The sequence below is a fragment of the Hemiscyllium ocellatum genome, chromosome 8 (assembly GCF_020745735.1).
Source record: "Hemiscyllium ocellatum isolate sHemOce1 chromosome 8, sHemOce1.pat.X.cur, whole genome shotgun sequence".
Classification (NCBI taxonomy): domain Eukaryota; kingdom Metazoa; phylum Chordata; class Chondrichthyes; order Orectolobiformes; family Hemiscylliidae; genus Hemiscyllium; species Hemiscyllium ocellatum.
Window position 1 is genome coordinate 51,818,097 of NC_083408.1, and position 23,082 is coordinate 51,841,178.

Here is a 23,082-nt window from a genome sequence, read left to right on the forward strand (position 1 = left end):
GTTTTCGGAATTCAAAATTTTTCAAATTTCAGAATAAGTGAAAGTTTAATGGCGAAATTTTTAAAAATCTTACATAACAGCAGACTCATTGTGAGTAAAACGGGCCTGAAACAGAATTGAGGCCTGCCAGTGCTGGACCATGCACTCCCCATATCGTATCTGAATGACACACATCGAGTGGATGTGGAGTTGGGTTCACTCTTTGCACATCATCAACCTTGTTAATGAGAAAAACACTTTACAAGAAAAAGGCTTCAGATTTCGGAGCTTTTCGGATTCCGGGATTTTGGATAAAGGGTTGCCTACCTGTAATGTTCATGCCACACAAGTGCCTGACAATGACCATTTCCAAAAGAAAAAGTATAACCACCTTTCCTTAGAAATCAATAGTATTAGCATTATCCTCACGAGGATCACGATTAACCTAAATACTAACTAGCTTAATTAACTCAGTCATGTAAATAGTGTGGCAGAAGGTTGCTCGCTCATTGCATTTGAGTAATGAGTGTAGCTCCAATAACATACAATATGTTCAATGCCGTACAAGAAATAACAGTCCACTTAAATGATGCCCACATTAAACTTACACTAGCTGGATACTATGGCTCCAATGTATTTAAACCACAAGATGCAATGCAATAACTTACCAAGTCTTCCTCCAAACCTAGTAAACTGACAGCCTCCACCACCTAAAGAATTACAGTAAGCACTTGGGAGCCACCATTACCTGCAAGTTCCCCTCTGTACACAACACCATCTTGACTCAGAGGTATATCTTTCTTTCTTCTTCATCACTGGTTTAAAATCCTGGAATACCTTCACAATAACACTACAGTATTTTCTCCACAAGGATTGCAGCAGTTTACAAGTTAACTCCCCATCACCTTGCCAGTAATGGCAATGACTAACAATAAACAGAAATACCATTATCTGATAGCTATGCATTAAAGGACTAGTCATAAGCATGCGGTTCCAGTTATGCCAAATAGTTCCAGAATTCATACCAGCCTGGTTCCAAATTGAGACGTTAAAGATGAATGTCAGAGGATAATTTATAGTAAATGCAACATTCAACAACTGTATGTCACAAAGGAGATATTTAAAATTCTGATGTCAATGGGAGTAAGCATGACACCCTCCAATACCTGGGATGATGCTTGACACAAAGGAAGATTATTTCCTCTGACACCAATTAGCATATCCAGGATATGACATCATGTGTGTTCCTCAGATGGATGTCCTTGGTCCAGATATCCTTAGGTTCTTCAAAAATCTTTCAAGTTCTCAAAAGGTCAGTAATGGCGATATTTACTGACAATATCACAATGTTCGATTTCAGTCATACCTCCAGCCCATTCCAGCCCACAGCAATAACAAATTCCTGCTATGAATATCTTTGGGGTCACCATTGACGCGAGGCGTAACTGCACCAACTATATCAGGGCCGGTACAAGAGTAGCACAAAGACTGACTTTCTGTGTGAGGTGATCATCCTGACATCTTGAAGCCGAACAATCATCTGTAAGATTTAATTTTGTGAGGTGAGCAGGAGGGCGTTATGGTGTGGAAGTAGGAATGGAGCACTCACCTGATAGCTCAATATGGCAACCAGGACACAGCAGTTCATTAAATTGCTTTATCACCAGGTTCGATATCCACCCCATCCACCCCAGTGCACCATGACTGCAGTATGCACAAGCAATAGGATGCATTGCAGCAATGTACAAATTCTTCAGCAATGTACAAACGGGTGATGGAGTTGGAGTCCTTTAATGCATAGCTATCAGATAATGGTATCTCTGTTTATTGTTAGTCATTGGCATTACTGGCAAGGTGATGGGGAGCTAACTTGTCAACTGCTGCAATCCTTGTGGTAAAAATACTGGACAGTGTTATTGTGAAGGTATTCCAGGATTTTAAACCAATGATTAGAAGGCTCAGGGAGGTGGGGATTAAATGCCTAAATGTCCTTGTTAAAAATCACACAACACCAGGTTATATTTGGAAGCACTAGCTTTTGAAGCGCTGCTCCTTCACGATGCAGTAGCATTCTGAATACCAGAGCTTCCAAATAAACCTTTTGGATGATAACCTGGTGCTGTGTGATTTTTAACTTTGTCCATCCCAGCATCTCCACATCAGAAACACCTTTGGGAAGTGATTCCAATAGTCCCAAAAGTTCCTTCTGCTCGCCCACACAGATAAGGCTTCCAAACTGTCCGGATGTGGGTTTCTCCCTCCAGTGAGTAAAGTATCAGCAATGGAATGTCACCTTTTTAAATAATTATTACTTTTTTCTTAGGGGCTTCAGTAGGGCTGCAGACAGAGTGGGCTGCCGAATGCTTTTCCCATCCTCAGTAATATTTCAGGCAAATTGAGGGCAGATGGCAGGAAGACCCTTGTTGGACTTTGCTTGCCCTCAACACCTGCCAGTGGTGGAGTGTAAATTCCAGCCTTTATATTCCATCATCACTGGAATTCTGGAATATTCTGACTTCAAGTCAATTAATTAGTACCATTTTTAAAAGGGGCAGCAAGGGGCAGTGGTTAGCACTGCTGCGTTGTAGTACAAGGTACCTGGGCTTAGCTCCCCCCCCCCCACTTGAGCAACTGACTGTGCAGAGTTTGCACATTGTCCCTGTGTCTGCGTTGGTTTCCTCCAGGTGCTTTGGTTTCCTCCCTCAGTCCAAAGATGTGCAGGTCAGGTGGGTTAACCATGGTAAATGCAGGATTACAAGGATAGGATAGAGGAGGGGGTTCTGGGTGTGACATGCTTCAGAAGGTCAGTGTGGACTCGATGGGCTGAATGGCCAGTTTCCACGCTGTCTGGATTTTAGCACTGCAACCAATAATCAAAAATCCATCATTATTTATTCAGGGCACATAGAGATGAGAATATATAAGTCTTTGTAAGTCGCGCTCTAATCTAAAAATAAATTCTACAAAGATAAATTGAAGATTAATCAGCCTACTAATATCAAGTGTGTATCAAATGTTAGGTTTACTTTTGATAATTAGGAATATAGCTTACTAACTAAAGGAAAGCACCATTTCTTTCTTAAATTGTGTGAAAGATTTCTTCTTATTCACTCGTGGGATCTGGGTGTCACTGGCTAGGCTAGCATTAAAATGAAGTGCTCTGTCAAGTACCTTCCAAATGCCAGTAATTCATTTGAAAACCTCATGAATATAGAGCCAGTTCAATAGATTTACTGTGGAATCTTGCAAACTTGTGACCTAATAAATTCAATGTTTCCTGGAGGTAATCATATGTAAAACCAAATCAAAATTTTGATTTCAGTTATAATAAGTATTGCCTCATAAACAAAGCTATTTCAGCAACATAAATTGTACACCATTACTGCCCTATTGTTATTTAGCATTAACAACCTGTGATCACCATTACTATAATGGTTCTTATTGACAGAGCAGAACCACTGACTTTTGAAAAAAAAATGGCAAGTATGCAGGATGCTCAGATCAAGAGGCAAGTAAGCAAAACACATTTGAGCCTTGAACAGGACATATTTATTCAAACTCCTTAAAAATATATGACTATACTTCTGCTACAAAGTTTGTATACGTTTTACTGTGGCTTTTAAAATAGTGACAACCACATTTTATACGATTGAGGAAATGGCCTGGTCAAATGTCAACCTTTTTCTTGAAGATAGTTTAGTAAATAAGCTGGGATAATGACTTTAGACATTTAGAAGATGGACAGCACTTTCACAATAAGGTCACTCCTCCATGGTACTTTTAAAGCCTGAGGCTAGAAATTGTAACTGAAGAGCACAGTTACTCTAAATAGAACAATCATTTCAGGTTCTACTTGACTCCAAAGTGTTTTGGTTCTGCATTGCATTACTTAATGAGTGTTAGTTTCAGTTGAATGAAAATCACCTTGGGAAGGTCTTCTGGTATTAGTTTTGCAGCCAAAAAACATATAAGATGAAACAAATTCCACAATGGTAAATGTCAGGGAAGCTCTGCTTATTATCCTTCTGATATGTCTGTTGGGCAAGTTGGTTATGATGGTGTTCTCATCAATCATGGCTTTATCATCAAGATAGCAAAACACAGGATAAACTTAAAATCTCATTAATCCAGTTTGAAAACTGACAATGTGGCATGTTTTGTACTGCACAAATATACAAATGTTCTAAAATGGCTTGAAGCAGAAGTGTGAACCAAAATCTGTAAATGATGATAAGATTAGTCAAACAACTGAACCCAGTTTATTAAACTTATTTGTTAATCACCGGAGCAAAATGAAGTAAAACAAAATATTTTGTTTGCTCAAAGCTTGATCACGTAGAGATTACATTTCTGTTTAAAATAGTTGAAGATTGAAAATTAAAATAAATTATTTTATGGTCATTCTTGGATTTTGTGATAAGCTAGATGGATCACAATAAATTTTATCTTTGGACTTCATAAGTGACGTGCTGCTGGAAAACAAAAATTATGCAAATTTACTTTGTGATTGAGCTGTTGAAATGGCTGGGGCACAAGACTAATTTTGCAGTCTTCATGTTGATCCGTTGTGCTTTAAGATAATATTTGCTTTCTAAGAAGTAAATCCACTACAAGGCCATGAAAATAGATGAGATCTGAAAATGAACATGGATTGTTTCTGATGCAATGCAAACCTTATTGTGACAAAAGTGATAGAGCAACAGAAAAAAACTTAAGTGATATGACAATAACACAATACTAATTATTATATTAGAGTGTGACGATGAAAAATATTGAACTCCTTGAAAACTGGAAATAAAGATAATTTAAATGAAAATAAGGAAATGTTAATTTAATGATTTTTCAAGAGTTGTTACAGGAAAGAAAGAGATCAGTATGTCAAACGTCATAGGAAAACTAATATTGAATCAAAATGAACATAAGCAAAGTCACTTTAAGGAAGAAAATAATGTCATCTTCCTGTGTTTATAGGGCTGTGTTCAGTTATAAATCATGAGGGGCATGGATAGGGTGAATAGTCAAAGTCTTTACTGTGGGGTAGGGAATCCACTCCTAGAAGACACGGGTTTAAGGTGAGAGGGTCAAGATTTAAAAGGGACCTAAGGAGTAACATTTTCATGCTGAGGGTGGTACAGGTATGAAATGAGCTGCCAAAGGAGGTGGTGGAGGTTGATACAATTATAACATTTAAAAGACATTTGGATGGGTCAATGAATAGGAAGAGTTCAGAGGAATATGGGCCAAATGCTGGCAAGTAGGAGATCTGAATCTAATGAAGAATGTCTGGTTGGCATGGACAGGTTGGACTGAAAGGTCTGTTTTGTGTTGTACATCTCTATGACTCTAAATGTCTATTCTGAATTTTGGCTGAAAGGATGAAATGACTGCAGCAACAAAATGGAAAAAATGGGAAACTAACAAATGAGAGAAAAGAGGTTTATTGCTGAGGGGCAGAAGACATAATCAAAGGCATGGCTGAGGCTGTTAGTGGTGCTTCAATACCTCTGTGGGCTGGATTTAGTGGAGCACCAAAGTGAGTGTGGGGGTGGACGCTGGTGGAATTTGGGTGCAAGATAATCAGGTAGGATGACCTCAATCAGATTTCTGACTTTGGGGAAAACTGACCCAATTAGGTTGGAGCCAGGAAGGGCTTGAGGTGGTATCCCATGCTTTTGTGGCAGGAAGTCATTCTTGTTTCATTAGTGGGCCATTTGAGAACAACTATCCTTGAGCCCACCAGGATTTACTGGTGGTTCAGGGATTTTCCCAAAACCAATGCAGCTTTCCTGAGCCTCCCAAAGGTCAGTGAGAAAATCCTTCAGGGTTGTCTCCGACACTGTAGGGGCTTGTTGCTGACTCAAAGGCACTTTGTGTCTAATTGATTCCAAATGGCAAAGGGGATGGGGAAAGACTTACAAGTGAATCCTTAGTCTTTTCCTCTTAGCCCCCTTGCTCTCTTTGTGACTCCCAGCCTGGCCTTGTTTGCCTGTGCCCTGCGTTCTAGTGTTGATCCTGCAGCTGCATCAAGTGCATTACTGACAGCAACCACTGCTCCCTGTGACACTGCAGCAGTAGACAACTCCTGACCTCTCTGGCTTTTGGTATTTCCACCCATTGGAGTTCTCAACCACAGGGGAGGCTCCTTCTTGGCCAGTTAAATGCCTGTTAGGCAATAAATTGTGATGGACCTTCCCCATAGAAGTGATAATGTCTTGCTGTTTATCCAACTGTTGGAGGAAACCAATGCCACTGGAACAAAATCCAGCCCATGGATCTTCTTGCTGCACTCAAAACTTCAGTGACCTCACCAGGTCAACAAAGGTGTGAGTTCTTTCAGCTGATTAACAGGTTGGATAACAAAATTACAGAGAAGCAAATAGATATCTCCTGGAGTAACAAGCAAGCAATATTTTAATGTGGTATCAGATATCAGCACCACACACCTTGTTCTCTGAGCAAAGGCATTTTACAGCTCTCTTGTCAATATCTCACATTGTGTAATGCATCTACCACTCTGTAATTTCCTATTCTAGCTCCTCGATCTCATTACACTCTCATTACTACCATCTATTTTATGAATTCTGATGGATTATAAGGGCACGACCTGGGTGGATCAGCAGCTGCTCAATAATGCGGGATAGAAATCATGAATGCAAAGTGGGACGTATAACATGGGTCACCCATTATACTCTCCACCCAACAGTTAGTTATATCAAAGTCAATGAAATGAAGCATCAGGTGAAATGTTGAACACATGCTGACACGTGGCAAGACACAGCACAAGGAAAGCTGAGGATGAAGATGTGGAGATGAAGACTGGTGTATGTTGTGTGGAGGCACACAACATTTCAGTTCTTTGCTGAGTAAAGAAGGAAGGAATGGTGAAATAATAATGATACCAGCTCTGAGCTTTTGTGAGTACTTTGATGTTAATCAACAGTCACCACCGTCCTGGTTTTGATGGGTGTACAGCACACAATAATGTTTTGCATAACTAAGCATGGGACAAATTGGAGAGCTGACTTAATTAAGTCAGCTGGTTGGCAATGTGGAGGGGTTCTCAAACCCAGTGGAGTTGACAGGAAGTGCAAAGCGGAAAGGAACATGAATGTTTCGGGTCACTTGGATTGACAGACTGCGCCTGCAGCTCGCTGTGTGAAATGCTGGCTGGGTTGCTTTCCATCCTTCATCCGGAGTTAGGTGTCAGTGATCCGACAAGGTTCACATGACATAACTTGTGCTACCTGGATCTGAAAAAGGTCTCCTATGTCAGACGCTTGTGTACAAGCAATCCACAGCATTCCTTGTCAGAGTCCTCCATGTTCTACCGTATTGAAGACTATAGTAAAGTAAAAATAACGAACTGTGGATGATGGAGACCTGAAGCAAAAGCAGAGACGCAGCAGGTTTGGCAGCATCTGTGGGGAGAGAAACAAGAGTTAACATTTTGAATCCAGTGACCCTGTTTTTTTTGTATGGTGATTGTGGTTTGTGTGTGATGTGACTGCTGACTGCTCACATTATTTCAGAGCAGTTTTGCTCATTGGATGCATTGGTGATGGATTCATCCACAGCAGGTGCTATTGTTACTACAGACACTGCACAATAAAGAACCAACCTGCCCAGCGGCTGTTCGAGCAGCATCTATATGACAAAGTTGTAACTGAAGTTTACCACAGGATACTGAGGAGGTACAGAAGGCCCAGAGTCTATTTCCTTCAATAGCATTTCCTCCAATGAGTGAGGCACGGTCACACTGCAGACCAAGACTAACCTCGGTCACTTACACTGAACTGTGACATCTGCTGGAAATGGAGTTGTGACCTGCAGGGTTGGATGACCATCCCATCCCATCCCAGTGTGGGATCTCTCTCAGTCCCCAACACACAAATATATCAAGTCTGTTACCGTTGCAGTCTGTGCCAGATCACACCATTTCATCTCATTTCCCCTGTGACATGGTCAGTGCTGCAGCCTGGACAGTCGGTTTTACTAACATGGCTGTCTTGCCACAGGGGCAGGCTATAGACTTGCCACTTGCTACAGACAGTGCTCACGTTGCATGGAGAGGGCCATATTATAATGCAGCTGGTTTCATCAACAGAAATGGTTTCCATTCACTCAACGTCCAAGTCATTTGTGATCATTGGTACTACTTAAAGTTCACTGGCAGGTACCCTAAGAACTCTCATGTTGCTGATTCATTTCAGGGCCTGCATATTGCACATGAATGGTTACTGGGAGACCAGAGCTATGCTCTACAACTATAGCTGAAGACTCCATTACACAGTTCCTGAGTGTTGCCCATTCTTCTATCAGGGCCATCATGGAGCAGATGATAGGCCTCCTCAGGAGGGGGTTCCAATATTTGGATTGTTCTGAGTGTTCTTGCAGATCACTCCAGTCAGAATGTGCTGCAAAATCCTTGCACTGTGTCTTCTACAACTGGAGCTGGCAGAGAGAGGATCTGATGGATGTTGGAGAGTGGGTAGAACAGCAACAGCCTCACATTGAGTAGGAGGAACATCACCTCCAGCATAATACAGCAATGCAGCATTGGGTGCAACATACCAGACAGCACTTTAATTAACATTCGTCTCTAATCAATCTGAGTTGGGTGGAGTCAGCATTCAGTGACTGTGGATTTTTTTTGTTGTTACTCCAAATGCAAGTAGCCTCTGTGTAATATGTTTAGCAAGGGCAGCCTGCTTATTTGCTCTTTCTTCAGTTTTCACTTGTTTGATGAAGGTTAATGTTAACAACTGGTTGAAGGCTTCCATCATTTAAGACACCCACATTGAATAATGATGTGATGTTATGATACAAAGGGCTTTGAGGAAAGAGCAATGGTTCAAAGAATGAGCAGCCTCAGTCAATTCACTCCTGTAGCTGCAGCTACAAGGACAGTTGATCAGACAATTGATGACTTGGCCTTCCCCAACGTGTGATATTCTGTTTATGGTGGCATGTTACCCATACCACTAATGTGCGCTTGTAAGGCTTTTCATTTTTTGTTTGTACTATACTTGCTGTGCCAGGCTATTCCTGGTTGGCAGTGACTGACCTGGTGTTGGTAGTGGGAAACAAAGCAAGTCTCAGCAATGGTGAGTACGCCCTTTGCTGGTTTGCACAAGACAGCATGGGAACAGTGTATACTCAGCAGGCCTGGCAGCATCTGTGAAGACAACTCCAGTTCTGAGGAAGGGTCACCAAACCTGAAATGTTAGCTCTGATTTTTCTTCACAGGTGCTGCCAGACCTGCTGAGCTTTTTCAGCAACTTCTGTTTTTGTTTCTGATTTACAACATCTGCGGTTATTTTGGTTTTTATATGAGAACAGAGTAGGTGTGTATGCATACATAATGAGATGAGCAGCAGAGAACTGTGTTAAAACTTGTTAGAGCTCACTGAGCAGAACCTTCCATGAGGTTACCCTTGATTGACACTGAGCTGGACTTTGGGAAATTCATCCCCTCAGCTCAACCAAATTCTAGATTTCAGCAAATTGATTAATATTATATTGTGCAATTGGGCTTATGAAAGAACTGCACATATGGGTTTTGATGTTGTCTTTACAGAAGACAATGTTCTACTCCCATACCATAGGAGGAAATCTAATTATACAAAATAGTAATTATATTCTCCCTGCTTCTTCCTTAAAAGGTTCATATGAAGTCAGTGACTGTGAGAATCAGTAGCTCATATGGAGAATACCATTGGTGTAGATGATTTGGGCTGAATGGTCTACGTCTGTCATTATGTGACATTGATATGATCAAACTATGAAAAGCTGTACCATAGGAACTCACCATTATCTTCGTACTACACCTTTTAGGACTGTACAGTACCAGAAATGTTCTCTGGTTTCTTCAAAGGGAATGAATTGTGTTCCTCCTTTGTATATAGATTTTATTCAAGCGCTGGATCTAATGATAGACAAACTGCTCAAAAATGGAATGAAGCCCACTGTTCACAAATTGGTATATTGACAACATTGAATAGCAGTTGAAGAAAGGAAAGCCTGCTGAAAAATTACTGTTGATCTTGGAACTCTTCCATGTGCAGGGTTGTAACTGCATTCGATGAACTGTTGCTTTGTAATATTTTGACCTGGCTAACATTAAGAATGCACTTGCAAAATGCTTCTAAATACAAGTGCAACATTCTTTGCAATTTGTGTCTTTTGATTTTATATGCTGACAATATAAAGTTAAGGTAATCAAGTATTTCTAAAAGTTCAAAGACATCAAATAGCGAAAGGCATTTTGGAGTCAAATTGCATGCAATATGACAAATGAGCAAAATGAACCATTGGTACAGCATAGTCATAGAATCATGTAGCGCAAAAGGCCCTCTGTCTGTCTTGGATCTTTGAAAGAACTATTCAATTAGTTCTATTTCCCAGTTCTTTTCTTATGCTCCTTCAAACATTGCCTTGTGGTATTTTTGCTGCTGATATCCAAGCAAGTTAGTTGCATGTTTGATTATCTTAAGAGTTCAACAAAGATACTGGAAGTCACGGAATTTTAAATTGGAACAGACCTTTGAAATTTACAACCACATTTAAGTCTATTTCAAATTTTTTGGACTCTTGAATTACAAACTGAAATTTCTGCAACTTCCCACTGACTTTCCAGAAAAACAAAATTCGACTAACAAGTATTACTGTATGAGCCAATACTATCATTGTTGTTGGGGTAATCTATTTACAACATTATCATCTGTCTCCAGAGTGTGATTCATACATTATACACTGGACAAAGCTCCAATTTAGCAACTCTACATTTTTTACAAAACTCTATTCTAGCTAAATTTGAACATTATACAAATATAATTGGCCTCTGTAGTATCTATGTAATGCTGATACATTCTTGCTCAATTGCTGAGTATACTGTTTCTTCTGACAATATTTTGAAACTTAGGTAAATGATAGGGGCATGCTTTTCTTGAAAATCCACCTTGCCTCGAATATTCCTAACAGAAGCCTTTGTGTGAACCATGAACACCAAGATATCATCAGAACTGACTCAAGTAGGATTGGCAGACTCCACCTTATTCATTCCTTTAAAACATTTAAGGACTAGGTTACCTGGTTAGGGAGCTGTTTCCAGCTGACTGCAGAAAATAGATTTGTCAGTTAAATAACATTTTCACAATAGGAAAACAATTAGCTTGTACAGACACAGGAAGTTGCTGTGATTTACAGTAAAGCAGTTATTTGCAATTTAAATTACAAACTAAATTGGGATCAAAGTGCACCTTATTTTTAGATGTTCAACATGCTCACCATGAGAACACTCATTTAAAAATGAAGTGAGGGCAATAGTTATAGGAACATAGACGACCAAATACTGTAATGCTGTACTATCAGTCTCAGCGTCATGGTAACATCACACATAGTGTATGTAACCTGTCAATGTTAGGCTGATATTCTGGAGGCACTTTTACATAAAATTGTTCAGAACTTATTCATCTTTGGAGGTTGTGAGGAATTATAGACTGCTTTCTCTTTTTTGGAAGGTTACGTATGAAATAAGTCAATTTGACACTGTATAGAGTAATTTCTATGGAGCATATTGGAATAAGCTGGCTTGGTGGCCCAATTCTTATGCAGCCTTTTAACAATATGAGCAGGAATACAGAACTCAGACATGAAGGAGAAATGCTTATTGAATTGGAACCTGCCGTGTTTAGAGGAATAGGAGCAAAATAAACTCAGAAGAAAAAGTATTAAAAATAACGTAATGTTGCTTTCCAAATTAATTTAGGCATTTGGCAAACCAGAGGCTCTATAGATATTGCATTCATTTTGGAGAAACTTGAAATTTTCCACACGGTAGGAAGATATCCAAGGCTCCATTCCTGAACTTTTTTGGTTAATGAAGCGTTTTATTCTGATCTAATTTCCTTGCTATATCCCATACTTCTGACATCTTTCTCAGTCATTAATTTAGCTCATTTCCTCAATTTTGTGTTTGATTCATTTCAATTTCCACTCATGATAAGTTCTATTTTCTAATAATTATTGCATGAAGATAACATACTATAGTTCCCATTTATGCTTGCCATACTAATCCTGAATTTGAGGCCTCTTATTAGTGATTCAATTATCAGTAGTAATAGCCTTTCACTCATTACTCTATCTCTCTATTTGACTCACCTCATTACCCAGATCCAGAACTAACAATGCCACTTTCCTTTTTCTGGGCTAGAAAAGCATTGATCCAAAAAAAAATCTGAACATGTTTCAGAATATCTTTTCAACCTCGGCCATTTACACTGTCATTATCGTAACTATGTTTGGATAATTAAAGTCCCCAGTATCATTAAAGTTTTTGCAACTCTCTCTCATTTCACTGCAAATTTAGTCCTCAATCTTCTCCCCACTGTTTTTAGCCTACAGAAATATCCAACATTTTGAAGGTGCCTCATAATTTCACTACAAATTTGCTCCTTTACATCCAGACCCAGATACCGAACTAACATGAGGAGAATGTATGTCCAACAAGAGCATTACAACTTACACTGGCACAGGCTCAGGGGGTTACCTGGAAACATTAAACATTAATATAAAGGGGTTGAGTGGAGGAAGGCAGAAAAGTTATCAGAACTCAGCAACACAAAAGGAAACATAAAAATGGGGTACATCACCATTTGTCTGAGGCCAACAACATTTGAAATATTGTCATACAGTTATAAAGATATACAGCATGGAAACAGGCCCTTCAGTCCAATTTGTCCACACCGACCAGATATCCTAAGTAAATCTAGTCCCATTTACCAACATTTGGCCCATATCTGTCTAAACCCTTCCTCTTCATATACCCATCCAGGTGCCTTTTAAATGTTGTAATTGTACCAGTCTCCATCACTTCCTCTGGCAGCTCATTCCAAACACGCACCACTCTCTATGTGTAAAAGTTGCCCCTTAGGTCCCTTTCACATCTTTCCCCTCTCACCCTAAACCTCTGCCCTCTAGTTCTGGTTACCCCCACCTCAGGGAAAAGACCTTCTATTTATCCTATCCATGACCCTCAAGATTTTATAAACATCTATAAGGCCACTCCACAGCCTCCGATGCTCCAACTCTCCAACCCCGGCAACATCCTTGTAAATCTTTTCTGAACCTTTTCAGTGTTCATGACATCCTTCGTATAGCAGGGAAACCAGAATTGCATGCAGTATTCAAAACGTAGCCTAACCAATGTCCTGTACAGTGGCAACATGACCTCCCAACTCTTATACTCAATACACTGACCAGTAAAGGAAATCATATCAAATGCCTTCTTCACTATCCTATCTACTTGTGATTCCACTTTCAAGGATCTATGAAACTGTAGTTCAAGGTCTCTTTTGTTCAGCAACATTCCCCAGGACCTTACCATTAAGTGTATAAGACCTGCCCTGATTTGCCTTTCCAAAATGCAGCACTTCACATTTAAGTAAGTGAAACTCCATTTGCCACTCCTCAGCCAATTGGCCCTTCTGATCAAGATCCCATTGTACAGGATTGGCTGTCTGACAGAAGGCAGAGAGTTGGGATAAAAGGTTCTTTTTCAGAATGGCAGCCGGTGACAAGCGGTGTCTCGCAGGGTTCAGTTTTGGGGCCGCAGCTGTTCACATTATATATCACTGATCTGGATGAAGGGACTGGGGGCATTCTAGCAAAGTTTGCCGATGATATGAAGTTAGGTGGACAGGCAGGTAGTACTGAGGAAGTGGAGAGGCTGCAGAAGGATCTAGACAGTTTGGGAGAGTGGTCCAGGAAATGGCTGATGGAATTCAACATGAGCAAATGCAAGGTCTTGCACTTTGGAAAAAAGAATTAAAGCATAGACTACTTTCTAAACGGTGAGAAAATTCGTAAAGCCAAAGTATAAAGAGATCTGGGAGTGCTAGTCGAGGATTCTCTGAAAGTAAACATGCAGGTTGAGTCCGTGATTAAGAAAGCAAATGCAATGTTGTCATTTATCTCAAGAGGGTTGGAATATAAAAGCACCGTTGTGCTACTGAGACTTTATAAAGCTCTGGTTTGGCTCCATTTGGAGTACTGTGTCCAATTTTGGTCCCTACACCTCAGGAAGGACATACTGGCACTGGAATGTGTCCAGCTGAGATTCACACGGATGATCTCTGGAAAGGTTGGTCTAACATACGAGGAACGGCTGAGGATCCTGGGATTGTATTCATTGGAGTTTAGAAGATTAAGGGGAAACTTACAAGATAATACATGGCTTGGAAACGGTGGATGCTAGGAAATTGTTTCCGTTAGGCGAGGAGCCTAGGACCCGTGGATACAGCCTTAGAATTAGAGGGGGTCAATTCAGAACCGAAATGCTGAGACATTTCTTCAGCCAGAGAGTGGTGGGCCTGTGGAATTCATTGCCGCAGAGTGCAGTGGAGGCCGGGACGCTAAATGTCTTCAAGGCAGAGATTGATAGATTCTTGATGTCATGAGGAATTAAGGGCTACGGGGAGAATGCGGGTAAGTGGAGTTGAAATGCCCATCAGCCATGATTGAATGGCGGAGTGGACTCAATGGGCCGAATGGCCTTACTTCCACTCCTATGTCTTATGGTCTTATGGTACTTCTTCGCTGTCCACTACATCTCCAATTTTACTGCCATTTGCAAATGTACTAGCCATACCAGAAATGTTCACATCCACAGTGGTTAGCACTGCTGTCTCACAGCGCCTGAGACCTGGGTTCAATTCCCGCCTCAGGCGACTGACTGTGTGGAGTTTGCACGTTCTCCCCGTGTCTGCGTGGGTTTCCTCCGGGTGCTCCGGTTTCCTCCCACAGTCCAAAGATGTGCGGGTCAGGTGAATTGGCCATGCTAAATTGCCCGTAGTGTTAGGTAAGGGGTAAATGTAGGGGTATGGGTGGGTTGCGCTTCGGCGGGTCGGTGTGGACTTGTTGGGCCGAAGGGCCTGTTTCCACACTGTAAGTAATCTAATCTAATCTAATCTAATCCAAGTCATTGTTGTACTAAGCTTAATTATAAAATCACAAGATGCAGGAATATATATAGGCCATTCAGCCCATTATGTTTGCTCGACCATGCAAGAAGATCTGGCTGATCCAATAATCCTCAACTCCACTGCCTTGTCTCCATAACCCTTGTCATGGGCCAGACCAAACCCCCTCAAGATATATTAAGAAGATAGTCTGGACCCTAACTTTCGCTTATTTTAAAGGTAAGTATAGTGCATTGCATTTCAGATGCAATTTAATTTGTCAAACTACTCAACTTTAAGCAAAACATGGTTTATTTTCACACTACAGGTAAAATATAGGCAAATTAAAAACAACATAAAAGAATTGGCTTAACTGTAACTGTATTGAAATGCTTAACAAAATAGGAACTACTAATTAATTGTTTCAACACACTAACATCCCATAAACACACCCTTGGCAAAGGCAAATTCAGTCAAATAGATTATCTCATGCGTAATACCAGCAGCAGAAGAGGACTCTAGCTTTTGGCTGTAACTGAGAAATAAGCGCTTCCAATCCAGCTTCAATACCCTAGCAAATGCAGAAAGGTAAAACTAAAAAATCTTGGTTCTGTGGGAGCTTGACCCCACCCATTCAGATTGCTTCTATTGTTCCAACTTTAAAAAACAAGCCCCAAGCCCTCACGAGTTGTTTACTTTATTGGCTTTGAGAAGACCCTTCAGCATCTCAGTCTCAACCTTTCTTCATTTAAAAATAAATAAGACAAAACACATGTCATAAACGTACAGATTCCCTTACTGATTAAATATCTGCCTGCCTCAGCCTTGAATATATTTTACCAATGCAGCCTTGACAGCCCTCTACATTAAAGAATCATGCAGTTTCACTCTCTTCTGAGTGAAGAAATTACTCCTCATCTCATCTTAAATGGATTATCCCTTTCTCTGAGATTGAAGGTCCTGGATTCTATCACAAAGTGAAATAGCCTTTTTGAACCGAACTATAAAGTATTCTCAGAATCTTTTATGCTTTGATGAGGTTATTCACCATCCTTCTGAACACCAATGAGTACAGACTCAACCTAATCAACCTTTCCTCACAAGATAGGCCTTCCTGGTATCAGCATGGTAAACCTTTTCTGGATTGCCTTAAATGCCACTATATTTTACCTTAGATAAGGGTACAAAACTGTTCACAGTGTTGCAGCTGGGATCTGCCTTATATTTAATATAAGTTGTAACACGACCACCCTCCTTTTATACTTTACTCCCTTTGAAATAAAGGTGAACATTCCATTGCCTTCCTTATTACTTCCTGAATTTGGATGCTATCTTGCAATGGACTCCCAAATCCATCTGTTCTATAGCTTTCTCCAGTCTTTCTCTATTTAAATAATAATCAGCTTCTCTGTTCCTCCTGCCAAAGTGCATATCCTCACATTTCCCACATTATATCCCATCAGTCGTATTTTTGCTAACTTGTTTAACTGAGAATTGTCAACTGTACTACCCAATTGTCCTTGGAGGTATTAACTTCCTTTCCCTCCCATATGTCTAATTGCAATTGGAGTGAGCTCCAGGGCCCTTGACCTCTCTTATCTTTCTACTTATGCTGAGCTCCAGAGACTAGAGTGTTGAAATGAAAGAGCATGTGTATAATTGGTAGACACCTGAGTGTACTGGCACTGGGTCTCCGTGATGAAAAGCACCCTGTTCAAGGAGTCAGCCACACATATGCATACCCGAGCCAGCACAGACCTGTCCAATCTTCTATCTGACCGATTGCCTGTAACACAAACCTGCCTGCTCTTCCTGAGCCTCTCTGCACATGTTATCAAAGGCATTCATTGCCAAGACCATGGGACCATCATCTGCTCCTGTCTGAGCAGGTGCTGGTCTCCACAATCCTTGGAGTCAGAGACCTGAGATATCCCTTCCTCAACCGGCTGTGGAGAAGTTTGGTTGTTGCTTACCAGTTTGTCTTCCTGGGTTTAATGTAGAAACAGTACCGACTGAGGAAAGAGTCTCTGGGCTGGTGGCCAATGCAGGTGAAGGCCTTGTTGGTATATCCTCTGAAAGTTAAGTGGCTTCCTTCACGGAGATGGAGGTGGAGCTGAGGATGGTTTGTGTTATAATTTTCATGTGCTTTCTTTATTTTTGAATGGTAGCTGTTGCTGATGGTTCTGCCTGTTCACATTTACACCTCCTTCACTCAGATCTTGTAAACCTTTTACTTGTCCCACTCCTTTTACCTTGCATAATCTTTCATTTGGTCATAGAATCTCTTTCATAACTCTTGTTTGTTTATTTTCTTTACTCAGCACTGTTGCAAGATAAATCTTCACCATGGCTCATGGCGCTGGGTGAGTTATCAGATAGCTATGCTGCCACCAGAGAGGTATTGGCATAACAGTAATATCATTGGATTGGTAAATCAGAACCCCAGGTTAATCTTCTGGTGATGTAAGTTCAAATCCCACATTATTAAGTGGTGAAATTTAATTTAATAAAAATATGGAACTAAAAGTTAACCTAAAGGTCACCATGAAACCACTGCCAATTGTTGTAAAAACACATTCCCCCTCATGTCCTTTAAGGAAGGTAACCTGCCAGCCTTATCTGTGAGACTCCAGACTCCCAGCAATGTGTTTGAATCTTAACTTCTTCATGGCCCTCTGGGTAAATAAGGATGAGCAACTCCCACATCCCAGAAAAAAAAAGTTCCCTTTCCTTATGGATCTACATTACCTTTTGGTAGAGTAGAGTAGACGAAAGCCACTTGGCAATTATAAAGGAAGCGGCACTTGTTTAAAGAAGACACAGTTCATTGCATAATTGCAACATGTACAAGTTCCACTAATATGATAGACATTGTGACAGAGATTATTAGGAAGGCCAGAAAACTTGGTCCTTTTACTATCTTAAGCCATTCTGCCCCCAAGTCCGTATAACGGGATCACACTGGATGATGTTTGAGGCATTGATCATTGCAAAACATGATCTCCTCATTTCCCTGGCTGTACTTTGCTTACAGGAGAAAGTGAAGTCAGAGTCAAAATGTATGGCGCTGGAAAAGCACAGCAGATTAGACAGCATCCGAGGAGCAAGGGAGTCAACACTTTGGACACGAGCCCTTCAGCAGGAATGTGAAAGGGAAGGGGGCTGAGACAAAAATTGGGGTTGGTGGGGGGTGGGGGGGGCGGGGTTGGCATTGGGGTGAAGATAGGTGGGAAGGTGATTGTTGAATGCAGGTGGGGGCGGTAACAATGATAGGTTGGTGAGGAAGATGGAGTGGATAGTGGAAAGGAAGATGGGCAGGTAGGACAGTTCAAGAGAGCGATGCCAAGTTGGAAGGTTGGATAGGGAATGGAGGGGAGGGGAGATTTAGAAACTAGTGTTGGTGCTGTGTGGTTAAATGGCCCCAAGGCAGAAGATGAGGCATTGTTCCTCCAGTTGACAGGTGGTTTGGATTTAGCGGTGGAGGAGGCCCAGGACTTGCATGTCCCTGGGGGAGGGAGAGTTGAAGTGGGAGGGTTGGTAGGGGCCATGGACTTAACACCCTACTAAAACACTGCCCACACCTGGCATCTTCCCTTACCTCCACATGAGCTGTAAAACCTCCGCCCACTTCCTCTCATCTCCATCCAGGGCTCTAAAGGATCTTTCCACATCTGGCAGAGATTTTCCTGCACATCTACTCACCTCAGCTAATGTGTCCGTTTTGCTCGATGTGGTCTGCTCTACATTGGAGAAACAGGAGGCCAACTTGTGGAGCATTTCAGGGAACATCCCTGGGACACACGCACCAAACAACCCTACTGCCCTGAGGCCAAGCAGTTCAACTCCCCCTCCCACTCCCCCAAGGACATGCAAGTCCTGGGCTTCTTCCACTGTCAAATCTAAGCCACCTGATAAATGGAGTAAGAATGCCTCATCTTCCGCATTGAACCCCTTCAACGACACGGCATGAATGTCAATTTCATAGATTCCAAATCTCCCTTCCTCTGCATGCCTCATCCCAGATCCAACCTTTCAAATTCGCACCGCCCTCTTGACCTGGCCCACCTGTTTATCTTCCTTCCCATCTATGTGCTCCTCCCTCCCCACTGACCTCTCACTATTTACCCCCCCCTCCACCTGCATCCACCTATCGCCTTCCAGCCTGCTTCCCCCTCCACATCCCTGATGAAGGGCTTATGCCCGAAACGTTGACTCTCCTGCTCCTCGTACGTATTACTTACAAACTGTTATATCTCTAAAATCTCTTAGTCCTGATGAAAAACCATGGATTTGAAATGTTGACCTGGTTTTCCTGTCCAAAGATGCTGCTGAGCATTTCCAGCACTTTTTCTATTTTGAGTACCATTATTGTTGCATGGATCTGAATTGCTTAGATGAAATGACAGGATTTAAATAAAACAGCTATTAAATAACACTAGACAAAGATGCATAATTATTTTTAGTCCATGCAAAAAAAAAATGTTTCTCAAGCTTTGGCCCAGTAATCAAAACTTTCAAACTATCTAACATCGAAAGTAGCCCATTCTAATTTTGTTTGGACTTTGTTTCCGATTCCTAATAAAGTGTGGTATAAAACTGTTGTTGGTTTTCAGGTAAGCAAAGAAGCTTTAGTGTTCTCCTTCCTCATATATCAACTCATTACAGACAGAATTGTCAGATCAAACTTGGAATTCTCCTGTAACTAGGATGAAGGAACTATAATTAGAAACCAAATGGGATAAAGGAGCAAAGAAACCGATGGGTACCAACACATACACATCGTCGAAAGCAGCAACACAGATGCAAAGATTTCAAACATGTCTCTGGATTTCTTTCCTCGAGAAATGGAAACCAAACTTATGGAGATCTTTGATTCCACCATGTTTAGAATGTCGTGGACTGGTCTGGTCGGAAATACAGGAGAAATTGCGTAAAATATTTACAAGAATGATACCAGTGTGTAAGGATACAATTATTCAAAAAAAGCTGAACAGGCTGAAACGCTTCCTTTCAAAAAGAAAATATTCCAAGGATACTCAAGGGCTTGGAAGTTAAGATGGGGATTCATTTGGGCAGATGTAGAAAGCTGTTTCCACTTGTGCAGGAGTTCAAAATCAAGGACTATTAATATAAAAGAACCATTGTTAAGCTCAGGAAGGAACTCGATGGGCCGAATGGCCTTACTTCCACTCCTATGTCTTATGGTCTTATGGAATTCAGGAGGAAGACCTTCCCTCAGAGCAGAGAGAATGTGATATCCACTCCACATAAAGTAGTTGACATGAAGAGCAGACCTGTAATAAGAAGAAAGCTGGATATGTACACAAACAAGAAAGGAATAGAGAGAAGGGATGAGATGAAATAAATAGAGTGGGACCAAGCATAAACACTGGCATTGTGCCAAGTGATCTGTCTCTCCACTGGAAGTTCTGCTTCATGTATGTAATATAGGCAATGAAAGTTATTTGTACTTTATCATTTCTGACAAGGCTATAACTACTTGGCTTGTGATTCTAAATCTTGCTGAAATCTAGCCAGTTGGCTATTATAGCTGAAAATGTGTTGCTGGAAAAGCGCAGCAGGTCAGGCAGCATCCAAGGAGCAGGAGAATCGACATTTCGGGCATGAGCCCTTCTTCAGGAATGAGGAAGGTGTTCCAAGCAGGCTAAGATAAAAGGTAGGGAGGAGGGACTTGGGGGAGGGGTGTTGGAAATGCGATAGGTAGAAGGAGGTAAAGGTGAGGGTGATAGGCCGGAGTGGGGGTGGGGGCGGCGAGGTTAGGAAGAAGATTGCAGGTTAGGAGGGCGGGGCTGAGTTCGAGGGTTGGGACTGAGACAAGGTGGGGGGGAGGGGAAATGAGGAAATTAGAGAAATCTGAGTTCATCCCTTGTGGTTGGAGGGTTCCTAGGCGGAAAATGAGGCACTCTTCCTCCAGTTGTCGTGTTGCTATGGTCTGGCGATGGAGGAGTCCAAGGACCTGCATGTCCTTGGTGGAGTGGGAGCAGGCGTTGAAATGTTGAGCCATGGGGTGGTTGGGTTGGTTGGTCCGGGTGTCCCAGAGATGTTCTCTGAAAAGTTCCGCAAATAGGCAGCCTGTCTCCCCAATATAGAGGAGGCCACATCGGATGCAGCGGATGCAGTAAATGATGTGTGTGGAGATGCAGGTGAATTTGTGGCGGATATGGAAGAATCCCTTGGGGCCTTGGAGGGAAGTAAGGGGGGAGGTGTAGGCGCAAGTTTTGCAGGGGAAGGTGCCAGGAGTGGACGTTGGGTTGGTGGGGGGTGTGGACCTGACAAGGGAGTCACAGAGGGAGTGGTCTTTTCGGGACGCTGGTAGGGGAGGGGAGGGAAATATATTCCTGGTGGTGAGGTCCGCTTGGAGGTGGCGGAAATGACGACGGATGAGAAGATGTATATGGAGGTTAGCGGGGTGGTAGGTGAGGACCAGTGGGGTTCTGTCCTGGTGGAGATTGGAGGGGCGGGGCTCAAGGGCGGAGGAGCGGGAAGTGGAAGAGATGCGGTGGAGAGCATCGTCGATCAATTGCGGTCGTTGAAGAAGGAGGCCATCTGGGTTGTACGGTATTGGAACTGGTCCTCCTGGGAGCAGATGCAGCGGAGATGAAGGAATTGGGAATATGGGATGGCATTTTTACAGGGGGCAGAGTGGGAGGAGGTGTAGTCCAGGTAGCTGTGGGAGTCGGTCAGTTTATAGTAAATGTCCGTGTTGATTCGGTCACCCAAGCTAGAAACGGAGAGGTCTAGGAAGGGGAGGGAGGAGTCTGAGACGGTCCAGATAAATTTGAGGTTGGGGTGGAAGGTGTTGGTAAAGTGGATGAACTGTTCAACCTCCTTGTGAGAGCATGAGGCAGTGCCGATACTGTCATCAATGTAGCGGAGGAAAAGGTGGGGGGTTGTGCCAGTGTAGCTGCAGAAGATGGACTGTTCCACATACCCTACAAAGAGGCAGGCATAGCTGGGGCCCATGCGGGTGCCCATGGCTACTATTTTGGTTGGAGGAAGTGGGAGGATTGGAAAGAGAAGTTTAGATTGGAAAGAGGATTGGAGAGAGAAATCCTCACTCTGACACCATGGACATCCAGTCCCTGTACACCTCCATCCCCCATCACGAAGGACTCAGAGCCCTCTGCTTCTTCCTTTCCCACCGTACCAACCAGTACCCTTCCACCAACACCCTCCTTCGACTGACTGAACTGGTCCTCACTCTGAACAACTTCTCTTTCCAATCCTCCCACTTCCTCCAAACCAAAGGAGTAGCCATGGGAACCCGCATGGGCCCCAGCTATGCCTGACACTTCGTAGGATATGTGGCACAGTCCACCTCACCGAGCCCGAAAACATCAAACTACTGAGATATGTTTTACTTAAAGTAACTCTAAGATCTCCTATTAGGTGCATGGCCCTTCTCAAAAAGATATTCATGGGATCTGGTCATTGCTATCTTTCAACAATGTTTCCTAACTCCCCAAAAGAAGTACAGCCACTATCCTGTAAGGGAGTATATTCCAGGATTTTGACTCCACAGCAGTTAAGGAACAGTGATATATTTTCAAGTCAAGATGAATGACATGGAGGGGAACTTGCAGGTCCTCATGTATCTGCTGCCCTTGCCCTTCAAGATGGTAGAGGTCACTGGTTTGGTTGGTGCTGTTGGAGGAGTGTTGGTGAGTTGCTGCAGTGCATTTTGTAAATGGTTCACACTACTGCAACTGTGCATCCGTGATGGAGGGAATGAACGTTTATGGTGGCCAGTTCAGTTGCCAGTCAAGTGGTCCAGGATGCTTTGTCCAGGATGTGGTAAGCTTTTTGAGTGCTCTTCGAACCGCACTCATCCAGGCAGCTGTGGAGTACTCCATCACGCTCCTGACTTGTGTCTTGAAGATGGTGGAGAAGATTTCAAGAGGTAGGAGATGATTCACACATTGCAGAAAATCCAGCCTCTGATATTCCTAGATTAGGTTGTACTTTACAATGCTGACTACTGATTAACGGCAGCTGCAGGCTTGTCTTAATTGTGTAACCCATTGCCACACTCATTGAGTGGGAAAATTGCACTAATGGCATTATGAATTCTGTTATGCCCCCTTTTGAATGTGTAATTTGACCCTGCAGTGACTAGATGATGTTT